Here is a 27,907-nt window from a genome sequence, read left to right as displayed (position 1 = left end):
CAAATGAGCAAAAGTTCCACTTTTGGGTGGAAATCCATTTTAAAATTGGAGATATAATGAAACAGTTTGAATTCTTTCAAGAGATTTGGGATCGATATGTGTGGTTCTTTTAAGAATAGCAAAATATCATCAGCAAAGGCTACTAATTTATAGGTGTGATTAGCAATGGGTATGCCTTTGATATTTTCATTAGACTGTAGGAATTGGGGAAAGTGGGCATCCCTGTCTTGTCCCATTGCTAATGGAGAAGGTGTCCGTTGACCCGGACTCTGGCAGTTGGAGTTGTATAAAGGGACATAATGGAATTAGACATCTGATTATGGAGACCAATGTGTCGCAAGACTTCTCCCAAGTAGTCCCATGCCAGCCTGTCAAATGCCTTCTCTGCATCCAATGATAGGAAGAATCCTGTATGTTTATGGGTAGTTATCCAATGATGCAGATTCAGGGCTTTAATCGTGTTATCCCTGGCTTCTCTCCCAGGGATAAAGCCAACTTGGTCTTTCCCTATCAGGGAGAGTAGGAAGGGTAAGAGAAGAGTAGCTAATATTTTAGCAAACAGTTTTATATTAACATTCAATAAAGATATTGACCTGTAGTTGATGATTGATGTAGCACCTTTTTCTTCTTTTGGGATCGCTGTGATGTGGGCCTCCAGCAGTCTACGAAAAGGGAGAGTGGATGAGGTTAAGGAGTTAAAGGCCTTGAGAAAGTGGGGGGATAAAGTGTTCATGAAAATTTTAAAATAGACAGCTGTAAACCCAACTGTGCCAGGGCTCTTACCGTTTCTGAGCTGTTCGACTGCAGTTTTGAATTTGTCTACCAAGATAGGGTTTTCCACGTGAAAGGTGTCTTCTTTATCTATAGGCTTAGGGCAGAATTTCTGGAGGAAAGTTTTAATTGAGGTGGGTCTATTATCAGTTTCCATATGTCCAGCTGGATGTTTGGGGAGATTGTATAAGTCAGAATAGTAGGTCTCAAAATGGGCCACAATGTCTGCTGGGGTGACTTAGGACTTTCCTTGGGGGACTTTGATGGTGTGTATATTTGTGCGTGCTTTCTTAGTCTGGAGAGCTCTGGCTAAGAATTTTCTGCATTTGTTGCCAAATTCGTAAGAAAATTTTTGGTGTAGGAGAAATTTGCATCATGTTTTACGGTTTAACTCTTCATGTAAAAGTTCCCTAGTCTGGGTAAGGTCATGTTATATTTGCTGTGCTTGTGATTGCTTGTGAGCAAGTTCCAGGGTTTTGATCTTATCGAGTAGGTCTGTAATTGCCTTTTGTTGGGCCGTATGACACATTTATGGGCCTCCCATTGGGTAAGTGGGGCTGTGTCAGGTGTATCGTTCTGTACAAAAAATTAATGTATGTTTTTACAGATATCTTTAACGTCATCTTCCGTTGTCAGCAGTGAGGAATCTAAGCGCCAAATTTTTGTGAAAGTATGCTTGCCTGGGAATGTCAGGGTCATCGTAACTGGATGGTGATCTGATAGGAGCATCGGTTCAATAGTTGCAGTAAAAGGAAGAAAGAGTAGATATGGCGCTGTTCCAGACCTGATGGATTCAGGTGTGTGCTGCTCCCTTGAATGGGAGGAAGGTATTTAAGGTGGGGAAGAGAAATGATGTAGGTAGTTCCTATTGAAAGGGTGTCTTCTAGCCAAAAAAATGCACAGTAAAACTGTGCACATTAATGTGAAACCAAATTATAAACTCCTGAGTGTGCATGGGTGTCAAGCTGTATACCTGACCCAATATAGAAGTGCAATGTGTAAGACAACCCAACTTGTTTTATATATAACATAAATAAATAAATAAAAATATAAAATACAAAATAAAGTGCAATAATTCCTAATCATTACTATGCATGTACAGTAACCATATAAACAATATATACAAAGTAGAATCAATAGTGCAAAAATAAAGTGCTGGTGTGAATAAACAGGTGAACATCTGAATGATATATGCAATTGAGTTATAAGGTGCTATTGCGCCGGTGAATGGATCTGTTTAGACTCTGGTGAGCTTTTCAATGAATAAACACTCGGTGCATGCCTTATTCGTGCTCCTATAGTTACTGCACTCACCAGATCCTTCACCCCTTCTTGGGGTCTCACACATCCACAGTATTTGCCACTGTGTAGCAATGCAGGATAACTCCGTCCTTAATGTAGACTAATGCACTGGAGTACTCTAGCCTACAGATTAGTGGGTTGCCAGGCCTCCTTCACTGTATGCTGCTCCAGAGATATTTAGGTTTTATGTTAGGTGTTGGGGAGAGTAGAAAACGTCATAGAAGAAATTTTCATCCACATCCTCCTAAATAAGCTGTCCAATATTCATGAAATCAAGAATCCAGCCTCCGGTTATTCTGCTAGTGTCAAAATGGTGATAGAGCTGTGATTGCCTTAATTTGTGGAAATTATGGACAAATCCTGGGAAGCCTGTGACCACATTTCTGATGAACATATTTGCATCGCAGACAACATATATGTTTAGGGAGTGTTACCCTTTCCTGTTACAGTAGATGTGTTCTACATGCCCCGCAATAAGACCACATTTAAGAAGGTCAGTTACATATATTCAGAGACTATCTCCTCACTTAGCTGTTACTGCTAACACAGCACTGGGGTTACTGGCTCCTCCTACCTGCAATAGTTGCAGTGGATAGGAAATCGAGGTCTTTCTGGGATAGGAATAAGTAGAACTAAAATTTAGTCCGTCAGAATTTTTGACAGAAAAAATCTGATGGGGCATACACACGGTCGGAATATACGTTGAAAAGCTCCCATCGGGCTTTTTCTGATGGACATTCCGCTCGTGGGTACGCGGCATAAGTCTATAAGGCTAAAACACATAATAAAATCTACAGACATAGATTTTAACTTAGTACCTTAATAAAGTTTTGTACGTTTTAAGAACCTGCCGTATACTGGTATGGTCTACTGAACAGTTAATATGCGCAGGCACACAGGATCCTCTTGCTAAGCTTTTATAGATGTTTTCCAGTCTTGTTGTCATATTTGTGGTATTGGAAGTTCCTGAAGGGGTCTTTAGTGTGCTCATACTTATCAGCTAAAAGGGAAAATTGATGTTTAGCTTTTTGCCAGAATAATTTGTGTTCTTGTGATTGGGAAGTGTTTAGACTCAGGGGATCCCTCCCCAACTAGATCCTGCTCACCAAGGGGCACCGGATCGCAGGAATAAGTAGAACTAATTACTAGCGGTAAAACCGCTTGTCTGTATGCTGTTCCGACGTACCAAAATGAAGTATGCTCAGAAGAAAGTATGAGACGGAAGCGCTCGGTCTGGTAAAACTAGTGTTCGTAATGGAGCTAGCACATTTCTCACGCTGCAAATTCTGTGATCTTTTAATGCAGCACATTCTTTTGTGCTTTATAATGCTAGAAGAATGAACTTGTTTTGCTGCTGATATTCACACAGAGTTCTCACAAACTTATTTCTTTATTATTTCTCGTGATCTCATGAATAATCTTTTATTATTTTAAAGCCAGATCTCCAGAATAATGTTTCAAAATATTTTTTATAGTTATGTTTTTTTTAATTTTTTATTTCATCAAGATCTCCTTTTTTTGGATTATTGCAAAATTATTTTCTAGTGATCTTCATAATATTTTTTTTTTGGTGTGTCAAGTTACCACAATAACATTATTATCTTGTATTTTGTAACCTCAAGGAGGTTGGTTGATGTCCCTTGTTAATTTGACATTGTATTTTTGAAATGTACCTCTGTCTACTCACAAACAATCTGTCCTATTTTAATAAAAACACATATAGGCAAGTATTTTCTGACAATAAAATATCCATTTATTCTAGTTAACAAAAAAAGAGGAATTCTAGTCAACAATAAAGAGGAAGGCAAGGCTGGAGAAACTTTGGGAATTTGTGAAGCCTTTTGGCCCCAGGGCACACATCAAGTCTGTGTAGACAAAAATTTTTATCTTGAGGACTCCCAGAGATCAGGACCAGCAGCAGATGATATCTATGTCCCCAGTCTGTGGTACTACACCAGCCTGCGTCTTCTGTCAAACCAGACTGAACCCAGGCCATCACTTTCTTCTCTTCGCTGCAAGCCTTCCCTCCACCCTTCCCTGCAGCCTTCCCTGCAGCCTTCCTTGGAGGCTGTGGCTCTGGTGGTGGACATGTGGCAGGGAGAGGAGGAGGAGGAGGATGGGTGATATCATATATGTGGCTGTTCTCTGTCAGCTGGCCCCTCAACCCCTTCTGAAGGCCTTCAAAAATAATTCGCTCACAGAGTAAGGGTTGGCCCTCCTCCAATTTCAACAATCTTGGCAATATAACAGCCATAGACCTCTTCAGCGTTGGGGGGCCTCTGAGCACATCACTCACTCCCCAAATGAGGCCCAATGCTGCCTCCTCTGTCATCGTCCCCTTCCTGGGACTTTTTGTTTGAAGGCAGAGGGAAGGCACCTGGAATTGTGTGAGGTTCCTACTGGGGTCAGCCACCTCCTGGCTGACACTGGGCCCGCCCACCTCCTGGCTGTCACTGGGCATGTCCTCCTCCTGCCTGCCACTTTCCAGACCCTCCTCCTGGCTGAGCTCATCCTGTGTATAAAAAAGAGACATATTTTTAGTTTTGGGTTCATCAATCACACACAATTTTTAGCTCCTTACTTGCAAATTGAATGTTAATAAATAGAAAAGACCATCATTCTGACCCCAGCATTTTTCTTTCTTGTCCCAAACATTTTGGCCACTATTGTCTATTCAAATGTAAATCACTTTGTTTAAAATCATTAATTAGTTATCAATTATAACATCTAGTTAACATCATTAATATTAGGACAATAAATATATCTACAAAAAATATACCTGGCTCCAGCTGGGCGCATCCACTTCTTCCAGGATGGAAGGCCCAGGTTTTTCCTTATCAGCCTCTGCTGGGGTTGAGGGAGAGGTGGAGGGAAGGCTGCAGGAAAGGGTAGAAAGTGATTCCCAGGCTTCAGTCTGGTCGTCCAGAAACCGCAGTTTGTTGAAGTATCACAGCCTGGGGACATACACTTGTGCTGCTGCTGATCCTGATCTGAGTGATTTCTGGATCTTATTATGCTCCAATTTTACTGTCCAAAAACGTAATGTTTGCATCGGGGACCTGAGTCTTCACAAATTCCAGAAGTTTCTCCAGCGATGACCTCCTAGCTTGTTTATTATAATATAAGCTGTGTTTCACACTCCCACAAATTCCTCATCTCCCTGTATCTGTCTATGAAACTGGCCATGAATTCTGGGTCCTTAAAGTGATTCATCTTTGCTGTAAGACAATACATAAGACAAAACACTAATGTCAGCCTAAACTTTCATTATCATATCCCAATATAGGCCTCAATCTTGAAGCAGTATAGGCCACTGTGATGGGCCAAGTTCAAATCTTACCTTTGTTTAGGAAGCTCGCCACTTCGGTTTGTCCTTCCTCCACACACACAGATTGTACGCACGACACATGCGTGTTAGCTTGATATAGACTGCGCATGCGTGAAACTCCGCCTGCGTCGCCCGCCCCTGACATTCTTTTTTGAAGATTCCCTGCCCCTTCTCTCTTCGGCTTGCAGTAGGAGCAACATGGCGGATAAAGAGCAGGTGTGTGGTAATTCCACTAACGAGGAGGAGGAGGAAAGCCCGGAGCCCGAAACGACCCGGTCCCGGAGGAGGAGATTTAAGGCCTCCAATATGGCCTTTGAAGAGATGGTGAAGATGGTGTACATCTTGCGGAGGAACGACTATGATGGGAAGCATGTACCATACCTAAACCCTAATTTGCAAAAGGCCAAAATCATGACAAAAATTTGTGAAGAGTCTGCGGCAGAATTTTGGGGTACGACGCTCCAAGGAGCAAATAAGGAGACGCTGGTCTGACCTGAAACTGAGGGAGCTGGATCAGTATAGAAGAATAAAGAGAATACTTCTAAAAAGTAAGTACTTGTCATGTGTTCCTATCATTATTATTACTTGCATGCTGCGCTATGTGCTTTTCTTTACTGTTGTACATTTTAAAATGGCGAATTTCATGGGCACAGTAATCGGTCATAGGAAACATTGTTCTCTCATTAAATACGATGTTTTGGGCAGATACAGGTTAAATACATTTGGTCATGCCTATTTGTATAAAATTAAGTTTTGCACATTGCTGTCTAGATGTGTTTGTAACTAGAATGAAATGCAAGCTTGATTCAGTGTAATGTAAGGAGAGGACACTCAGCAGCTGTTTACATATGTGGACTCAGGAGCACTAGTGTGGGACACAAGAACAAACTTTTTAAGGTGTCCCACACAGGTGCTTCAGTGGATACTTGAGGTGTCTCCATGTGTGAAAATTGTCACAGCCAGCTTTGGTAAGGTAAAAAATCATGTCTTCAGCTTGGAATTCTGCCCAAAACATAATTGTACCCTACTTCCCAGCAATGTTTCATATTCCAATTTCTGGACTCAAATATCTGTGTGCTAAGTATACCTTTTGTTTCATTCTCATAGGGAAGAAAAGACTCGGAGGACACCACTCAGAGGACAACAGGGACCCCTCACATCACCAAGAAGGGGAAATCAGCCCAAGACACCCCGAGGATCTGGAGGAAGGAGAGGTGGAGGAAGTGGGTGAGATTGTCACCCAAACAGGTAAGTGTCTGACACCCCAGCTCAGGTAATCTATGTATGCCTGCATATTTATAATACATGTTTTTTAACCAATTTTTTGGTGATGTGCTGGTTGTAGAAGCGCAAGCTGAACCTTTCACAAGTGACAGCGCCCAAAGGCTCATCCACGACATCATGCTGTGGAATGGCGAAATAGACATTATAAGGAAGAAACTGAATGTAATGGAACAACAAATGAAGAACATGATCGATGTGGTGGGGAGAATATAAATTGCTTTCAAATCCAATCCATTTACCCATTTGTTGGATTAAACCCAATTTTTGTTTGTACATTTTTAAAAGCCACATTTTAAAGATGTACACGGTGTGTCAACATGTGCTATCTGCCATCAGGGGATCTCAATGTACACGTTTTGTGGGTGCAACCCCTTCCTCATAACTCTAGTAGGTGAAAGGAAGGGGTTGCACCCTCAAAACACGTCCATTGATCCCCCATGATGAGAGATAGAACATGTTGACATTAGGCATGAGATCAGGAGGGAAATATCCATTTGGGCTCCCAATTTGTGTGCATCTTCCAAATTTGGCTTTTACAGGGGTGACATCACCCCATCTGATGAAGACAATATCAAGACATTTTTGACACTATAATGTCTGATATTCCCTTCAGTTTTTAAACGTTGAACTTTGTAAGTTCCAGAGTTGTGTATGTTATGTTTTAAAATATGCCTATTTCTAAAAAAAAATTGATTAACAATTTTGAGAATCAACAATGTGAGGCTTCTTCTTTCAATGCTCAATACCAGTTTTGTAAGTAATTTTGTGTTTACAGTGAAAATGGGGCTTATTTACTAAAGGAAAATCCACTTGGCACTACAAGTGCATTAGCAGAACCTAGGAGACAGCCAAAAAGAAACACAAGCAATAAAGAAATTTCAATATTTTATCAGATCTTTTTTTTTCATTATTAAACATTAGACATTGTCTGGCATTGCAATGGCCCCCCTACACGTAAAATAATTAACATGTTTCTCCCGAACTTCATGGGCGCTTTGGGGTGCCAAGCCAGGACGGCCAGTATCCAGGCCCATAAGAGGATTGGAAGTAAGTCCAGCCTCAGGCCCAACTGAGGCAAGATAATTATGTGAATTTTTACGTAAAAAGTTGTGCAATATGCAGCAGCATAAGATTATGTGGTTGAGTTTATACTCCGCCATGTGTATGGCTGTCAGAAACAGGCGGAACCGGCTGGCCATTATCCCAAAGGCATTCTTCATGACTCTTCTGACTCTGGCCAGCTGGTAGTTAAAAACCCTCCTCTCTGGGGTGAGGGTCCTCTGGGGGAATGGCCTCATCAGGTGCTCGCCCAGACCGAACGCTTAATCAGCAAGAAAGACGAACAGGAGTCCATCAATGTTGTCTGCATCAGGTGGCAATCCTAGGCCACCATTCTGGAGCCATTGGTAAAACTCCATCTGGGATAAGACTCCTCCATCCCACCATTCTTCCCCACGTCCACATAGAGGAACTCATATTGTGCCGACACCACCGCCATAAACACAATACTATGAAACCCCTTATAGTTAAAATAGTATGACCCCGAATGGTGTGGTGGCACGATGTGGATGTGCTTCCCATCTATAGCCCCTCCACAGTTGGGAAAGTCCCAACGGTCGGAAAAATGGGATGCCACAGTCTGCCATCCCTGTGGCATTGAAGGAAGCTGTGGAGTCAAAACAAAAAAAATAAGATTAGCACTTTTGCACATAACATTACAAGCAGATTAGACACAAACATTCAGCCAACATCAGCATAACATTTATTTTAAGGAGTATTTAAAGACAAAAATATAAGGGCCACTCATCAGATTATTCCCCCTCTCTGATGGCCCATTGTAAAAATTTTAGGGGGGGTAGGGTTCGAGATGAGTTTGGGCCCCCCAAAAAAGCCTCTGGCACTCTGCCTGATTTTAAGGACAACAATAACATTTGTAAACATTTTAGGGGGTGTTTGGGGTAAAGCACTACAATGGAGCTGAAAAAATACATTGTTCAGTGACTAGGCTATAGGTGTATATGGGCCCAGGATAGCATGCTGGGAGGGGGGTTAGTGAAGAAAAATATGCATGTAGGCCAAAAAAGGAGCATTAAAAGATTACAGCATGCATGGGCACAAAGGGGACATTTACAGCATATTACAATCATGGTAATTAGGGAATGATGAAAGAAATACAAAACATTAGCAAACATTAAATACAATAGCATGTGTTGTTAAAGCAAAAAACTTACCTTAATATAGTCCTTCTGCCGGACCTGAATAATAGCAGAACAGGTCTCTGGGATAATGATCCCCAGAGCCTGGGGGGAGATGCCTGTAGAGAACTTGAGGTCCTGCAGGCTTCTCTCAGTCGCCAAGTACTGCAACGTGGTGACTAGCCTCTGCTCCGGAGTGATGGCTTGCCGCAGGCAGGTATCCTGCCTGCTAATATAAGGAGTCAGCAAAGCCAACAGACAGTGAAAAATGGGGTCTGTCATCCTGAGAAAGTTCCTGAAATCATCAGGATTGTTCTCCTGGATCTCATGAAGCAAAGGCATATGAAAGAATTGGTCACGCTGCAGTAACCAATTCTTGGTCCATAAAATCCTCCCCACCCTGTTCATGGACTGGGCTTGGGTCAAGGAATGAACCCCAACATCAAGCCTCCAAACAGCACGAACTCTATGATGAGTACGTACACGCAACTTGGCTTCAAAACGGTCGGCTGGTCAGAACGCACTGAAGAACAGCAAAGCCTGTGAAGAGCAAGCTGAAAATCAGAAACAAGCGGACAAGAACACACTGAAAAAACAGATATGAACTGTCTACACGCTCTGAAAAGCAGATACAAACCCACAAGCACAAACTGAAGAGCAGCAATGGACTGAAAAGCACAAATCGTCTCTCACCAAACTCTCTACTGACACAAGATAAACAGGAGATTAGCAGAAGGAGCCCAAAGGGTGGTGCGATTGCTATTGCACTTCGTTTTTCTAGTCCCGCCGTACGTGATGTACTTCATCGCGTTCTGGACGGTCGGACTTTGGTCGGACTTTGGTTTGACCGTGTGTAGGCAAGACCGCTTGAGCGGAATTCCGTCAGAGAAACCTTCAGAGTTTGTTCCGACGGCAAAACCGGTTGTGTGTACAGGGCATTAGTCATAGCTGCAGGAAGAAGCCAGAGCACAGATGTCTCTCATCAGCGTCTAATTGAAATCTGGGTTACACACACACACAGAACTGCTTTTTGATGTGTGTCAAATTATTATTATATTATTATTATTATACAGGAATTATATAGCGCCAACAGTTTGTGCAGTTCTTTACAATATGAAGGGAGACAATACAATTCAATACAAGAGGGTTAGGAGGGCCCTGCTCCTGTGAGCGTACACATCTAATAGGGAGGGGCTGGTGAAACAAAAGAAAGTAACTGTGAGGGATGAATTGATGAGGGAAGTAGAAGATTCTGTTGTTGCTGAAGGCTAGATAGGCCTTCCTGAAGAGATGAGCTTTTAGGGATCGCCTAAAAGTGGACAGAGTAGGAGATAAACAGACAGATTGGGGTTGTAAGTTCCAGAGGATGGGAGAAGCTCTGGACAAGTCCTGGAGACAAGCATGGGAGGAGGAGACAAGGGAGCTAGAGAGTAGGAGGTCTTGGGAGGAACGGAGAGGATGGTTTGGGTGATATTTGGAGATAAGATTGGTGATGTAGCTCGTGGCAGAGTTGTAAATGGCTTTGTATGTTATTGTTAGTGTTTTGAATTTTATTAGTTGGGCAATGGGAAGCCAGTGGATGGATTGGCAGAGAGGGGTGGTGGACACTGAACGGTTGGTAATGAGTCTGGAAGCTGCATTCATGATAGAATGAAGAGGGGATAGTTTGTGGATAGGTAAGCCAATGAGGAGGGAGTTAATAGTCAAGGCGAGAGATAACGAGGGAGTGAATAAGTTGCTTAGTGGTTTCAATGGTTATAAAGGGGCATATTTTGGAGATGTTACAAAGGTGAAGTCTGAAAAATTTGGATGGTGATTTTATTTGGGGCTGAAAGAACAGGTCAGAGTCCAGGATTACACCTAGCACCCTGGCATGAGGGGAAGGACTGATGGTTGTATTATTGCTCTTGATGGAGAAGTGAGGGGAGGTGGAAAAATTCTGAGCTCAGTTTTAGAAAGATTGAGTTTGGGGAAGTGGTGTGACATCAATGCTGATATGTCAGTAATGTGAGAGGACACCGAAGGAATGAGGTGAGGAGTAGAAAGATAGATTTGTGTGTGGTCAGCATAGAGATGGTACTGGAAGCCATGGACATTTATGAATTGACCAAGGGAGGAAGTGTAAATGGAGAAGAGAACCTTAAGGTACCCCTACAGAAAGAATAAGTGGAGAAGAGGATACAGAGTTATAGGTTACACTGAAGGAGCGCTGTGATGGGTAGGAGGAGAGCCAGGAGACTGCAGAGTCCTGAAGGACAAGAGAGTGGAGTCAAATTAACTTTGCACTCCAAAAATTTTATAAGAAGACCCTCTAAGGAGCAGAACCCATAGATATCCAAGCTGCTATAGATTTTCTACAGTAGCTCCCCTTGAGCACTATCCCTCCAAAGAAATTAGAAACCTTCCATGCGGATATTAGGGTGATGGAAATTTTCACCCCCTGGCCTGATGGGGGTCATCCCAGATATTTTCAAGATTTGAAAGGATGACATAACTGATAACTTACAATCCCTATACAACACCATGTGGAATGGGGAAGCTTACTTATCCACAGGAAAGAAGTGCATGTTAAAGTAATACCAAAAAAAAGGGTAAAGACCCAACACACCTGGGTTCATATAGGCCAGTTTACTCATAAATGGGAATGCAAAAATTCTATCAAAATGTATTATAAATATAAAAATATTTAATATTCTGCTAAGTCTTATTCATCATTCCCAAGCAGGGACACTCAGCAGTCAACAACATTCAGAAAGTGCCAAACAATACAACGGCACTGAGATTGGTCCACAGCTAAATGTCCCAATAAATGCAGGTATCGGTCCAACTTGTTACTGTAAACATGTCTAAATATAAATGGATGACCACACTCTGATAAAAACCAATGCCTTTATTTCATAGTTACATAGTTGGCGAGGTTGGAAAAAGACACAAGTCCATCAAGTCCAACCTATGTGTGTGATTTTATGTCAGTATTACATTATATATCCCTGTATGTTGTGGTCGTTCAAGCGCTTATCTAATAGTTTTTAAAATGATTGGTGCTCCCTGCTGAAACCACTGCCTGTGGTAGAGAATTCCACATCCTTACCGCTCTTACAATAAAGAACCCTCTACGCAGTTTAAGGTTAAACCGCTTTTCTTCTAATTTTAGTGAATGCCCGCTTGTCTTATTAAATTCCCTTTCGCAAAAAAGTTTTATCCCTATTGTGGGGTCACCAGTACGATACTTGTACATTGAAATCATATCCCCTCTCAAGCGTCTCTTCTCCAGAGAGAATAAGTTCAGTGCTTGTAACCTTTCCTCATAACTAATGTCCTCCAGTCCTTTAATTAGTTTTGTTGCACTTCTCTGGCTCTCTGCAATTCCAGCACATCCTTCCTGAGGACTGGTGCCCACAACTGGACAGCAAACTCCAGGCTTTGTTGGACCAGAGTCTTGTAGAGTGGGAGAATTATAGTTTTATCTCTGGAGTTAATCGCCTTTTTAATGCCAATATTCTGTTTTCTTTGCTTGCAACAGATTGGCATTGCATGCCATTGCTGAGCCTGTCATCTACTAGGACCCACAGGTCCTTTTCCATCCTAGATCCCCCAGAGGTTCTCCCCTCAGTGAGCAGATTGCATTCATATTTTTACCACCCAAATGCATTATTTTAAAATTTTCTACATTAAACCTTATTTGCCATGTAGTTACCCACCCCATTATTTTGATAAGATCTTCTTGCAAGGTTTCCACATTCTGCGGAGAAGTTATTGCCCTGCTTAGCTTAGTATCTTCCGCAAAAACAGAGATTGAGCTGTTTATCCCATCCTCCAGGTCGTTTATGAATAAAATAAATAGGATTGGTCCCAGGACAGAACCCTGGGGGATCCCACTTTCCACCCGGACCATTCTGAGGATCCCACTTTCCACCCAGACCATTCTGAGTACTCCCCATTTATCACTACCCTCTGAACTCACCCCTGTAGCCACATTTCAATCCATGTACTCACCCTATGGTCCATGCCAATGGACCTTACTTTGTGCAGTAAAAGTTTATGGGGAACTATATCAAATGCTTTTGCAAAATCAAGATATACCACGTCTATGGGCCTTCCTTTATCTAGATGGAAGCTCAACTCCTCATAGAAGGTTAATAGATTGGTTTGGCAAGAACAATTCTTCATGAATCCATACTGATTATTGCTAATGATAACGTTGTCATTACTAAACTCTTGTATATAGTTCCTTATCATCCCCTCCAAGAGCTTGCATACAATTGATGTTAGGCTAACTGGTCTGTAATTCCCAGGGATATATCTTGGCCCTTTTTTAAATATTGGTGCTACATTGGCTTTTCTCCAATCAGCTGGTACCATTCCAATCAGTAGACTGTTCGTAAAAATTAGGAACGATGGTCTGGCAATTACTTGACTGAGTTCCTTAAGGAAGCTCGGGTGCAAGCCATCTGGTCCTGGTGACTTATTAATGTTACATTTTTCAAGTCTATTTCTAATTCTGTCCTCTGTTAGCCATGAGGGTGCTTCCTGTGATGTGTCATGAGGATAAACATTGCAGTTTTGGTTACTGAAGCCCCCGATTCCCTCGTGAAGACTGAGGGGAAGAATAAATTCAAAACCTTCAAAGCCATCGCTCCATCCTTAGTAACCAGGTTCCCTTCATCATTCTTTATGGGACCAATATGATCTGACCTCCCTTTCTTACTATTTATGTACTTAAAGGATTTCTTGGGATTTCTTTTACTCTCCTCCGCTATGTGCCTTTTGTGTTCTTTCTTAGCCTCCCTAATTACACCCTTACATTTCTTGTTGCATTCTTTGTAAATCTGGAATGCTGATGATGATCTTTCAGCTTGTGTTTTTTGAAAGCCTTCTCCTTTGCTTTTATATGCAGTCTTACATTGCAGTTAAGCCACCCAGGACTTTTATTAGCTCTTTCCCATTGGGATGCACTGGCTAATACCCTTTTTAATATGCTCTTAAAGCATACCCATGTTCTTTGTTCCTAAGATTTCATCCCATTTAGTATCTTCTAGCAAGGAGTTTAGGGAAGTTGGCTCTTTTGAAATTCAGTGTCTTTGTATTCCCCTTATGTTTCCTATTTATGTGAGTTATACTGAAACGAATTGACCTGTGACCGCTGTTTCCTAAATTGCCCCATATTTCACATTTGTGATCAGGTCTGTATTGTTGGTAATCAGTAGGTCTAGTAATGTTTTGTTTCTAGTTGGTGCATTTACCATCTGACCCATGAAATTGTCCTGCAAGACATTTAGGAACTGGGCTGTTCCTTCCACCCAGTCTAGATAATTAAAATCCCCCATTATAATGACACTTCCCATCCTTGCTGCTAATCAAAATTGTGATAGGAGGTCAGCCTCCACCTCCTCCCTCTGGTTAGGGGGCCTATAGCATACTCCCAGTATTACTTTCCCCTTAGTTTCTTCCCTTTGTAGCTCTATCCATAAGGATTTCACCTCCTCCCATTAGTGATGTCGTCTCTCACATTCATTTGTACATCATTTTTGATATACAGGCATACCCCTCCCCTTTTTTATCCTACCTATCCCTGCCATATAGGGAATACCCTTAAATGGTTGCCAGTAGGGATGAGCCGAACACCCCCCAGTTTGGTTCGCACCAGAACCTGCGAACGGACCAAAAGTTTGCGCAAACTTTAGAACCCTATTAAAGTCTATGGGACTCAAACAAATTCAAAAGTGCTAATTTTAAAGGCTAATAAGCAAGTTATTGTCCGAAAAAAGGGTTTGGGGACCCGGGTCCTGCCCCAGGGGACATGTATCAATGCAAAAAAAGTTTTAAAAACGCCCGTTTTTCGGGAGCAGTGATTTTAATGATGCTTAAAGTAAAAAAAAAAGTGAAATATTCCTTTAAATATCGTACCTGGGGGGGTGTCTATAGTATGCCTGTAAAGTGGCGTGTGTTTCCCGTGCTTAGAACAGTCCCTGCACAAAATTACATTTTTAAAGGAATAAAAGTCATTTAAAACTGCTTGTGGCTTTAACCACTTAAGGACCAGCCTTGTTTTGGATTTTAGGTGTTTACATGTTTAAAACAGGTTTTTCTGCTAGAAAATTACTTAGAACCCCCAAACATTATATATGGTTTTTCTTCTAACACCCTAGAGAATAAAATGGCGGTCATTGCAATACTTTTTTTTGCACTGTATTTGAGCAGCGGTCTTAAAAGCGCACTTTTTTGGGAAAAAATTCACTTTTTTGAATAAAAAAATAAGACAACAGTAAAGTTAGCCCAATTTTTTTTTTAATATTGTGAAATATAATGTTATACAAAGTAAATTGACACTCAACATGTCATGCTTAAAAATTGCGCCCGCTCGTGGAATGGCGTAAAACTTTTACCCTCAAAAATCTCCATAGGCGATGTTTAAAAAATTCTACAGGTTGCATATTTTGCGGTACAGAAGAGGTCTAGGGCTAGAATTATTGCTCTCACTCTACCAGTCGCGGCGATACCTCACATGTGTGGTTTTACCACCGTTTTCATATGCGGGCGCTACTCGCGTATGCTTTCGCTTCTGCAAGCGAGCTCGTCGGGACGGCGGGTTTTTAAAAAAAAAAATTTATTTTTATTATTTATTTTACATTAGGTTATTTTTTTTAAAACTTTTTTTTTTTTAAATTGTGTCACTTTTATTCATATTACAAGGAATTTAAACATCCCTTGTAATAGAAAAAAGCATGACAGGTCCTCTTAAATATGAGATCTGGGGTCAAAAAGACCTCACATCTCATATTTACACTAAAATGCAATAAAAAAAAAAAGTCATTTAAAAAAATGACATTGAAAAAAATATGCCTTTAAGAGGCGTGGACGGAAGTGACGTTTTGACATCTCTTCCACCCAGCAGTGTCATGGAGACAAGTGGGCACCATCTTAGCCTCACTCGTCTCCAGGCACACCACAGGGAAGGACGCGATCGCCTCCGCCGCTACCGACGGCTCCGGTAAGGGGCGGAGGGCACCGGATTGCGGCGGGGGGCCCTCTCCTGCCACCGATAAAAGTGATCTTGTGGCAAATCCACCGCAGGGACCACTTTTATCTAAAAGTCGGTCGCCGCACGAAAATGGGGATGCTGGGGTTATGGCAGCTAGCTGCTGCCATAACAACGATATCCCCGTTCAAAGTTTGGACGTACATCATCGTGCGGCGGTCGGTAAGTGGTTAATGTAATGTTGGGTCCCGGCAATATGGATGAAAATCAGTGAGACAAACGGCATGGGAACCCGGACCCCCCAGTCCATTACCAGGCCCTTTGGGTCTTGTATGGATATTAAGGGAATCCCCGCACCCAAATTAAAAAAGGAAAGGCGTAGGGCCCCCAGGCCCTATATACTCTGAACAGCAGTATACAGGCGGTGCAAACAAGACAGGGACTGTAGGTTTGTTGTTAAGTAGAATCTGTTTGTAATTTTAAACTGGTACATTTTTAAAGTGTAGCTCCAGCCAAAAAATCAATTTTTAAGCTTTTTGGAAAACATAGGGAAGGGTTATCAGCCCTGTAACATTTGTTTTGCTGTCTGTGCACCTCTTCAGAAGATTTCACATCACTTTCTGTCCCAATGTCAAATGTTTTTTGAAAATGTGGGGTTTTTAGTGAAATAAGGATTGGTGATAAAGCATCAGTGAAGAGGAGACATGTTTTTCCCAAATTAACTCTTACAGGAGAGAATTTCCCTTCTTAGGTGTAGATTTCATCTCACTTCCTGTTGTCTCCTTCCGTTTGCAAGTAGGAGTCATTTGTAAGTTGGATGTTTGAAAGTAGGGGCTTGCCCTATATACTCTGCAGAAATTGGGGCCTTAGGTGTTGGTGTTGTCACAACACTGTAAGCCCTCACAGTTACACTTGGTGGGCGCAGGAACGGGCCCTGCTGTGAAATATTAGATCAAGAATTGTAATTACATGTCATTGTTGAACAGTTGTAGAAAAATTGGGCCTTTGGTGATGGTGGTGCTGGTGCCACAATACTGTAAGTCCTCACAGTTACTTTTGGTGGGCGCTGGAACGAGCCCTGCTGTGAATTATTATATCAAGAATTGTAATTACATGCACCTGTTGAACAGGGGCAGAAAAATTGGGCCTTTGGTGGTGGTGGTGATGTTGCCACAACACTGTAAGCCCTCACAGTTACTCTTGGTGGGCGCAGGAATGGGCCCTGCTGTGAAATATTAGATCAAGAATTGTAATTACATGTTCCTGTTGAGCAGGGGCAGAAAAATTGGGTCTTAGGCACTGGTGCCACAACACTGCAACCCCTCACAGATGCTATAGTTGGAGCACAGGAATGAGCCCTGCTGCAAAGTATTGCATCAAAAATTGTAATTATATGCCCCTGTTAAGCAGGGGCTGAAAATTTGGGCCTTGGGCACTGGTTCTGCTGCCACAACACTGCTACCCCTCACAGATACTCTAGTTGGAGCGCAGGAATGAGCCCTGCTGCAAAGTATTGCATCAAAAATTGTAATTACACGCCCCTGTTAACCAGGGGCAGAAAAATTGCCACAACACTGCAACCCCTCACAGATGCTATAGTTGGAGCGCAGGAATGAGCCCTGCTGCAAAGTATTGCATCAAAAATTCACTATGGCCCGGTTGCTAAGGAAGCTTTAGACTTCCGTGTACACTGCAGCCCAATGAATACACCGTCCGCTCTGCATAAAGGCCGCCGGGTGACTGTTAGGCTCCACCCCTCGCTGAAAAAGTCCAATAATACGTAATGCCACGTATGGGGGGAGGAGCTACATTGCGGACGTCATCCTCTGGCGAACTGTGTGTGTCGGTACTGTATTGTATTGCAGTCCGATTTTTTAATTTTGTTACCTACAACGCTGTTGAGCATCTGTTTTTTATAAATATAATACTGCATCTTTACTATTAAATGGATTATTCTTAGAAGAGTTTCTTCATTTTTTTTCCACATTGGGAGCTGTCTTCATTGGAAATTGGCATTCCACATCCCTGAGGTTATCAGTGTTGCATGGCTGGCTTATCCCTTTGGATATCTGGATCTTTCAACCACAGTGTGTATCTCCAGTGACATCTCCAAGGAGTGACATCATCCCTTAGAGGATACACGTGAGTTTGACCCCTGCTGTGCGGAGGTCCACTTCCTTCGCTGTCTTCATTGGAAATTGGCATTCCACATCCCTGAGGTTATCAGTGTTGGATGGCTGGCTTATCCCTTTGGATATCTGGATCTTTCAACCACAGTGTGTATCTCCAGTGACATCTCCAAGGAGTGACATCATCCCTTAGAGGATACACGTGAGTTTGACCTCTGCTGTGCAGAGGTCCACTTCCTTCGGTAAGCGCAACAGGATACTGCTTGTATAGATATCGTTTGTATCGCTGACTAATATTAGTGGACTGCAGTGAGATGTAGCTGCACAAAGCTGGGATGTATATATATATATATATATACTGATACTGCAGCTAGCAGAATCAACTGCCTGCCTGTGGTACTAATAGGTTTAGAAGAACACCACCAATTTTCTTCATGTAGCTTTAGGTGCACACTGTGCAGAGGACACAGTACACTAACTGTAAATACTGTAGCTGCCTGCCTGTAGTATTAATAGGATCAGAACAACAGAAATTGTCTTCAGGTAGCTTTAGGTGCACACTGTGCAGAGGACGCACTACACTAACTTGTAAACACTACAGCTGCCTGCAGTGCTAATAGGATCAGAAGAACACCACCAATTTTCTTCAGGTGGCTTTAGGTGCACACTGTGCAGAGGATGCACTACACTAACTTGTATATACTGTAGCTGCCTGCGGTACTAATAGGATCAAAGAACACCACCAATTTTCTTCAGGTAGCTTTAGGTGCACACTGTGCAGAGGATGCACTATACTAACTTGTAAATACTGCAGCTGCCTGCGGTATTAATAGGATCAGAAGAACACCACCAATTTCCTTCAGGTAGCTTTAGGTGCACACTGTGCAGAGGACGCACTACATTAACTTGTAAATACTACAGCTGCCTGCGGTGCTAATAGGATCAGAAGAACACCACCAATTTTCTTCAGGCAGCTTTAGGTGCACACTGTGCAGAGGATGCACTACACTAACTGTAAATACTGTAGCTAATAGGATCAGAAGAACACCAGCAATTTTCTTCAGGTAGCTGTAAATACTGTATAAACACCTGCCTGCCTGTCAGTAGGAAGAGAATAACAGGAATGGATCTAGCTAAACTGAATACAGTGTATATATATATATATATATATATATATATATATATACACAACACCTAGGATGCATATATATACACAATACACTGTAAGTGCAGCTAACTGACTCGCCTGCCTACTCTATCTAACTTAAATCAAATGACACTGTCTCTCTCTCTCTCTCAACGCCGGAACACAGTACACAGGGCAGACGTGCAGGCGGCCTTATATAGTGTGGGGCGTGTACTAAACCCCCTGATCCATAATTGGCCAAAGCCAACTTGGGGGTCATAGTGCATGCTTGGCCAATCATCAGCCAGCAATGCACTGCGATGCCGTAGTGAATTATGGGCGGTGACGCGCCACTCTAATTTCACGCGAACGGCCCATATCGTTCACAATTCGACGTACAACAGTAGCTCTAGTTCTCCCACCTTGTCCACCAGACACCTGACATTGGTGAACATGCCATGTCATTTACACTGGTCGCATACTATATCCTTATCGGGTGTTCTGAGGTTGCAAATAGGACTTGTTAATGTACTTACCTCAGGTTGAGGTGCTTTAATCAACCTACCACTCATGCCCCTAATAAAAACCGCTGGAATTTGTTCCGCACTGACTACCTCTACCTCTGGACCCTTCCCCCGTCACCTAGTTTAAAAGTCTCTCTAACTTTTCGGCCATCTTCACTCCCAGCAGATGTGCATCCTCCTCATTTAGATGCAGTCCGTCCCTTCTATAAAGCTGGTAACTGACTGAGAAGTCGGCCCAGTTCTCCAGGAACCCAAACCTCTCCTTTCTACGTCAGCTCCTCAGCCACTTGTTTACTTCCCTAATCTCCCTCTGCCTTTCTGGTGTGGCTCGAAGTTTCTGAGAAAACTACCTCGGAGGTCCTTTTCCTCAGTTTAGCTTCTAAGTCCCTAAAATCGTTTTTTTAGTACACTCCATCTACCTCTTTGTCATTGGTCCCAGCGTGCACCATGACAGCCGGGTCTTCCCCAGCCCCTCCCAGTAAGCTTTCCACCAGATTTGTGATGTGCCAAACCTGAGCACCCAGTAGACAACATAAAGTTTGGTGCTTCAGGTCTTTGTGACAGATTGCCCTCTCCGTCCTTCTAAGAACTGAGTCCCCTACCACCAGAATCTGTCTTTCTTTTCCCTTGGCTTTTCTCCCACCCTCAATGGAGGAGTTATTTCTCTGGCAGCATCCACATTGCAGCAAGAGAAATGAGACTTCTGACGTGTTTCACGCTGTGTAATCATAGCAACATTCAGAAATCCCTATGGTCTTAGAAACAGACAGGTAAGGCCCTGACCAGGATATTGTCATTATCACTTTAAACAATGAAAAGACATTTGATAATGCCAATTTAAAGTGGCTAGTTATGGTCAATATCAGACTTGGTTTTGGAGTTTGTATCCTTCATTTCTGCAACAAATGTATATTTCCCCAATAGCCAGAGTCTTTGCATCAGGGATGCTGTCTTTGCTGTTTGTACTACACAAAGATACCCCACAAGAAATTCCCCCTCTCACCACTCCTCTTTAACCTGGCCTTGGAGCAACTTTCTCATTTTCTTAATTTGAAATCCAGCCTACATTTTAAGCAGGTATCAGGCACGGAGATGAAATGTCCCTATTCAATGATAATATTTTATTATTCACTAAGTGCTACTCCCAAGATATTCCAACCATTGCAAACATATATGCCCATTATGGTACTTTCTCTTGAATGTACATCTATTTTTTTGAAAAGTAAATTCTCACCCCTACACTTTTCAGGGTGAAGCCTTGAATCCACCAAACAGACTTTAAAGAAGCTCAACGTGAAATCATTTATCTAAGGATGTAAACTCTTTATACATTCCTAACCTCTCCCCTACTGCCCAATTACAGAAGCCTTTGTATTAAGTTAACATATTCACAAAATACAAAGGCTTCTTGCCAATGGGCAGCAGAGGAGAGGGGCGGGCATAGCTGCTGTCTGTCTTTTCTCACAGCCCAGGAGTGTATTCTCTGGAGGTGCAAAAAAACCTGTGTGATATAAATAATAGAGATAAGTTTACAAGGTGACGTGCACCTAAATTGACTTGACTCATAGGGGGTCATTTACTATAACTCCAGGAAGTACTGGGCACTATGACAAATAATAGCTCCCATTTTAGCCAAATGAAAACAAAACCGGCGAATTTGCGCATGAAAATTAGCGATACAAGTGGAGAACAACCATTTGCAAATTCTAAATTGCCGCTAATTAGCGCTTCCGCATATATGCAAATGCCAATTCCTACCAAGTTGTTATATAGTACTGCACTGTAACCATGATCCATGTATGTGAAAGAAACATTTTTATCAGAGATGTGCTCTACCTCGTGTGCATCTATTGATTTATATTGCAATTAGTATTCCTAGTTTTTTTTTCCTTCTTTTGCTAAGAAATGCAGTTCTGAATGATTATTACATAGTAATGTCTGCTATTCTGTAAAGTTACATGTATTAAACATTTAGGTTACCTATTTGTTGTATGTTGTTTTTTATTTTTTAATTTAGGTGACTATAAAGCGGTAATTATTTATATTCATTCTTTAATCATACTACACTATTATGCAGGTCTCATACTTAGCACAATGGCTTAGTAGTCTGCTCAGATGTCTCCACAGCACTCATGGTACAAGTTCAAATACCAGCCAACCTACCATCCCCCAGCTGTGTTTATTTTTTCAGTGCACAAGCGAATTAAAATGAACAAACAAAAAAATGCCCATCTGCCCATTAGTTAGTGTGTGGTGTTTGGAATTTCACACCATAATAGTATTGAATACTTACATATCATTGCATGCATTTGAATAGTTAATATAATAGAATCAGCCAAATTTAAAGTGCATTGGCTAATTGGCATTCACCTATTTTCAGCATATGCTGCTTTGGCTAATTGGCTAATAGTCATTTGCTTTTTTTTCACCAATTCAATCTTTTAGTATTTCTCTGTGGGATTTGAACCCATGAGTTCTTCAAGGTAGAAGTGCTGACCGCTAGCCTATTGGGTGTAGCACAGTCATACATAGAAAATACATAGAAAATACATTCACTAGTGTTTGATGTTTCTTCTCCCCGAGCTGTCTCTCCTGCTGCCACCATCTTCTCCCGCTGATGTGTTCTTCAGCGCAGCCGGTTACCCACTAATAAAAAAAAGCCACTCTTCTTGTGGCGGTCTTCTGTGGCCATCCGATATTGTCACCCGGAGAGTCCGCTCCATGGCTATGTAAGAGATGCCACACAGCGGGTGACAACACAGCGGAGGAAGACCACCATGGAAGAAGAGCAGCTTTTTTTTATTAGCGGGTAACCAGCGGTGTGGAAGAACACAGCAGATGGAGAAGATGGCGGCGGCAGGAGAGATGGCTCTGGGACAATACAGCTCGGGGAGAAGATGGAGGAGGGAGAGACAGCGTCTGGAGAAGATGGCTCAGGGAAGAAGACAGCTTGGAGCTATTTTACAATAAAGGACTTGTCAAAAACCGGCTATTGATTTTTTTACATTTCACTGCTTTTTTTGGTGAATGGGTAGGGGTAAAATGTACCCCATACCTATTCACATAGGGGGCAGGATCTGGGAGCCCCCTTTTTAAAGGGGGCTTCCAGATTTTGATAAACCCCCTGCCTGCAGACCGACAACCACCGACCAGGGTTGTCGGGAAGAGGCCCTTGTCCCCATCAACATGGGGAAAAGGTGCTTTGGGGCATGTGGCCTGGTAAGGTTCAGAAGGGGAGGGTGCTCACTCGTCCCCCCCTATCCTGACCTCCAGGCTGCATGCTCGGATAAGGGTCTGGTATGGATTTTGGGGGGCTCTACATCAAATTTATTTTACATTTTGGTGTGGGGTTCCCCTTAAAGTCCATACCGAAGGGCCTGGTATGTACTGGGGGGACCCTACGACATTTTTTTCCTTGAATTTTGGAATTCCATACCATAATATTATTGAATAAGTACATACCATTGCATGCATTTGAAGAGCTAAAATATGGAATAAAGCAAGCTGATGTGCTTTGGCTAATTATGCTTCTGAGTACAATGCACACTTCCAGGAGGTGATGCTGTCAGTGGGATTTGAATTCATGGCTTGAACTTTTAGGGGCAGCAGGATATACCGCTATGCTACAGAGCTGAGCACTTACCTACAGAGAAAATACATTTACTAATGTTTGATTCAATACAATAATGTTTTGCATTTCAGGCATTAATATTAGGCTAGGTTCACACTGCTGCAGTGCGAATTTAACGCGATTTTACCGCGAATTTACCGCGATTTTACCGCGATTTTACCGCGAATTTCAGGAGTTGGATATAGCTGCGATTGATAGTCTAGCCAATGGAATCATAATGTAAAAAAAAAAAAGGGTCTTAACTTCCTGTGTACTTCCTGGTTTTTGTGGAGAGTAGTGTGGTGGAATTCGCACATATGTGAACCAATCAATGCGATTCAAGAACGATTTACATTGATGTCTATGGAGACTAAATTCGCAACGCAACGCAGTAAACTCGCACAGGACCTTTTTTTCACGCAGGTTATATTCGCAATGCGTCGATGTGAACGGCACTAATGTTAATCTATGTAATTTAAATGACTTGCGAATTTGAGCGATCGCAACGGCTCAAATTCGCAATAGAATTCGCAGCAGTGTGAACCTAGCCTTATAGTAACAACCATGCTCATGCCGATGTGGCATTGGCTAATAGGCATTTGCCTCTTTTCAGCATATGCTGCTGAGTACAATGCAAGCTTTCAGTAGTGTTTGATGGTGGGACTACTTTATATTCTAGGTATAAAATAGTACTCAGCGCAGTGACTTAGGCACCTTTCACACTTGTGCGACCTGAAAGTTGTGAGATTTTAATGCGACTTTAAGCAATGCCTGTGTAATCTTGAGGTCTATGGACACAGGAGTCGCAGGGAAAGACACGCAACTTTCCCACGATTTTGCATCTGCGTTCCAGGGAATGCATGTGTAAACTTGAGGTCTATGGACCTCAACTCGCATCAAAGTCAGACCAAAGTAGTACAGGGACTACGTTGAAGTCGCACAGATATGAATGGTACACATTGAAAATCATGGGGTATGACTTGACTTGTCATACGACTCTGGTGTCCAAAGTTACACAAGTGTGACTCAGCCCGACTTTGTCAGCGATTTCAGAGACATCAGTGCACTTTCCTGCACAGATGTCTAGTGAAATTACATAGGTCCCAACTGTTCTCCTTTAAGAAGGTGTCCTATGCCTACCTACTTTTGCTAATAGGTGTCCCTTATACCCATCTCAAAAAGTTGGGAGGTAAGAAATCGCCCCCTGAAGTCGCCAAAAGTAGTGCAGGAACTACTTTTGGGAATCGTTGTGGCGTCGCACCAATTCGGACAGTTCCATTGCCATCAATAGGCACCGATTTGGCCTACAATTTGACATGTCAATTCAGACCTATGTGAACATGGGTGAAGTTGCATAGATATTAGAGCTGCATGGTTCTGGCCAAAATGAGAATCACAATTTTTTTTGCTTAGAATAAAAAGATCACGATTCTCGCGCCGTAAAATCTTTCACATTATCCCACAAGAAATTGGGCTAACTTTTCTTTTTTTTTTTTTTTATTTCATTAAAGTAATTTTTTCCAAAAAAAATTGCATTTGGAAGGCGCAAATACAGTGTGACAAAAAATATTGTAACAACCACCATTTTATTCTCTAGGGTCTCTACTAAAAATATATATATAATGTTGGGGGGTTTTAAGTAATTTTCTAGCAAAAAAAAAAAAATGATTTTAACCTGAAACCAACAAATGTCAGAAAAATGTTTAGTGTTTAAGTGGTTAAACTTTCCTCACTTACACAGAATTCTATTTAATTGACAAATTGTTACAAGGTTTCTAGTTAAGTTCACTGATAAAGAATGTTCTAATTCTTGGCAGACTTACTGGTTTTTCGGCTGTGGCTTCAGAAGAGCAGGGAGAGTTCTTTGAATAGCAAGAATTGTGAAACGCTTTTTTCAAGATCGTAAAGGGGAAAAAAAAAATCACGATGACGATTAATCGTGCAGCTCTAATAAATATGCATGGAAATCAAGGGGGACAACTTTTCATGTGACTCTGAGGTCCAAAGCTCCATGAAAAGTCACCCAAGTGTGAAAGTAATCTAATGCGATTAATTGATAACACCTTTGAATAAGGCCCCATTTGCACAGCTTTGTCATGACTTGAAGCAATTGTATGGACCTCAAATTGCATCAAAGTCAAACCAAGGTAGTGCAGGGACGAATTTGCTACACCTTCAGGATGCACAAGTGACAATAGGGCCAAATTCAGAGGTGTTATCCTTGAATCTCATTCACACTATTTTGCTGCCACTTGGCCCCAACTTCTGGGAGTGCCTGTGTAATATTGTACCCGATATACCTCAAGTCACACCAAAGTAGTACAGGGACTACTTTGAAGTTGGTGTGACTTAAAGTAGCACAGATATGAATGGTTATCATTGAGAATCCTGGGGTACAACTTGTCATGCAACTCAGAGGTCCAAATTTGCTGGAAAATTCGCCCAGCTGTGAAACAAGTCATATATATTTTAATAAAAGGAGCTCTCATTTATACTTGCATAGTCCTTACTGATTTACATCAGCAGAACAAATGCAGGAAGTGATGTGTGCACATGGGACGGAAGCAAATGTGTGGTGATGCCAAACAAATCAATGAACCCTACCCACACCAAATCTAACTATGACATCCACCCCCGCATTGATTAAGTGCGGGTACATATCCTACACTTACCCGGCCAATGAGCAGCACCTCATCTCTGCTAAAGAGACCTCGCCATGTCCACCTAGATGGAGATCCTGACCAGCACAGGAACTTCCGGGTGCATACAATGACTAATTTCCAGGTCAGAAGGTGAAACCACGCTTTTGATTGCAGCTGCGAATATTTGATCTCAACCATTAGTATTTTTTATTTTCAGATATGCAAATCTGTATTTCTACATATATTTGAAGGTAAACTTAAGGGAGTTTGATAAGAAATGGTGTCCCTGGGTTAGCAGCAGGTGAATTACAAAGCCAAAAGGACCAGTTTGAGCCCTGGTTCACACTGACAGCAGGAGGAAAGCGTTCAGCTGAACTCCCACAATTTCATTCCTGCATGTCAGTCCCGACTGTGGGGGCAACATCAGAGACATCAGTGCAGGTTTCTGCACCAATATCAATACAAATCGCACAAATTAGAACAGTGCAATTGCCACAGATTTGACATGTCAAATCACACCAATGTGAACCAGAGCTGACACATTCAAACACTGCCTATCCACCAGCTGAATTCATTACCTGCAATTCTCCACAGCTGTTAATGATAAAGGTGGAATCTTTATATATAACTTGCAGTTGTGCAGAAGCCTAGGTTTATATTGGAGCGATTGGTCATGCGATTTGAGAGATCAAATTGCATGACTATTGGCAATGGCACTGTTCCAATCGATGCAACATTTTGTTTGTGGCACCGCATCAATTTGCTAAAGTAGTTCCTGCACTACTTTTGCCGATTTCAGGTGCGACTTCAATAGACATTTGTGTATGAAGCCACCTGAAATCACGCTGACCTTGCTACTTTGAAATCGTGCTACTTCAAGTGAAGTAGCACAATTTCAAAGTAGCATGTGAACCAGGGCAAAGAGATTAGTTTTTGGTGCACAAATACATTTTGAAATAAAATATGAGATATTGCACTTTCCCAAAACCACCACCCACAAAAACTAAAGAAAAGTAGAAGGAAACCCCCCCCCCCCCCAAAAAAAAAAAACCCCAAAAAAACCCCCAAAAAAACCCCACACACACACCACAACAAAAGCTCAATAATGTACTTTTATTTTACCAGCAGAAAAAATAAATTTACATTTACTAGCTTCAAAAAAATTTGGACAGGATATATGGTGCTACATTTAGCAACGGAATTTTAAGGGCCCTGTTCATAGGAGCTTACAATCTAAAATTAGACAAAACCTTAGAGTGGACACAGCTTTAATTTCAGTGTATAGCGGGCAACACATCACATTATTATCTGCAAGATTATAGAAACATACTTAATAGTCATTCTTACAAAGCATTCCAACATAATATTACAAAAGGCTTATTCAAAACACCCACCACCAGCCCACAATCCACACATACATACATTGGTGACCATGTTCTGCTGGAAGCTGCATTTTGGTGTACACGATTAAACGAGATCAAAAAGAGTAGGTCAGCAGATGCTTCCAAACGATGTTTGCATGATCAGACAGGAACAATACACACACAACATTGACAGCATGGCCACATAAACCCACTTTTGATTGAAAAAATGCACAAGAATTTCATCAAATCTCCCAATATCATTCCTTCTCCCTCACAACAAAAAACCTGACCTTCTCAGGCCAAACAAACCCCCCTACTGCAGGCCTTTATATAAGAGAGGTTGTATTGTTAGCACACTGACACACCCAATAGAATTACAGCACCAGTATCTTTCAATCTGTCTCTTCATGTATGTCTAAAGTGATTGCACCTGATGAGCAGGAACACATAATAGTATTTGCAACTGTGTTAGCCCTTGGCTATGTGCATCAAATCTCCAACTACAGGCCAAAGATCAAAGTCCATTTGCATCCACATAAACAAAGCAACAGTTTTCTAAGCATATGAACCTGTGCAGTGTAAACCCTAAAATTTGAAATGTCCAAGTCCCTGGGCATGATTAGTGCTAATAAACATTAACATCAGTCCCTGGC

The sequence above is a fragment of the Aquarana catesbeiana genome, linkage group LG08 (assembly GCF_042186555.1).
Source record: "Aquarana catesbeiana isolate 2022-GZ linkage group LG08, ASM4218655v1, whole genome shotgun sequence".
NCBI classification, from domain to species: Eukaryota; Metazoa; Chordata; class Amphibia; order Anura; family Ranidae; genus Aquarana; species Aquarana catesbeiana.
The sequence above is the reverse complement of the archived record's forward strand: the minus strand, read 5'-3'. Positions refer to the sequence as shown.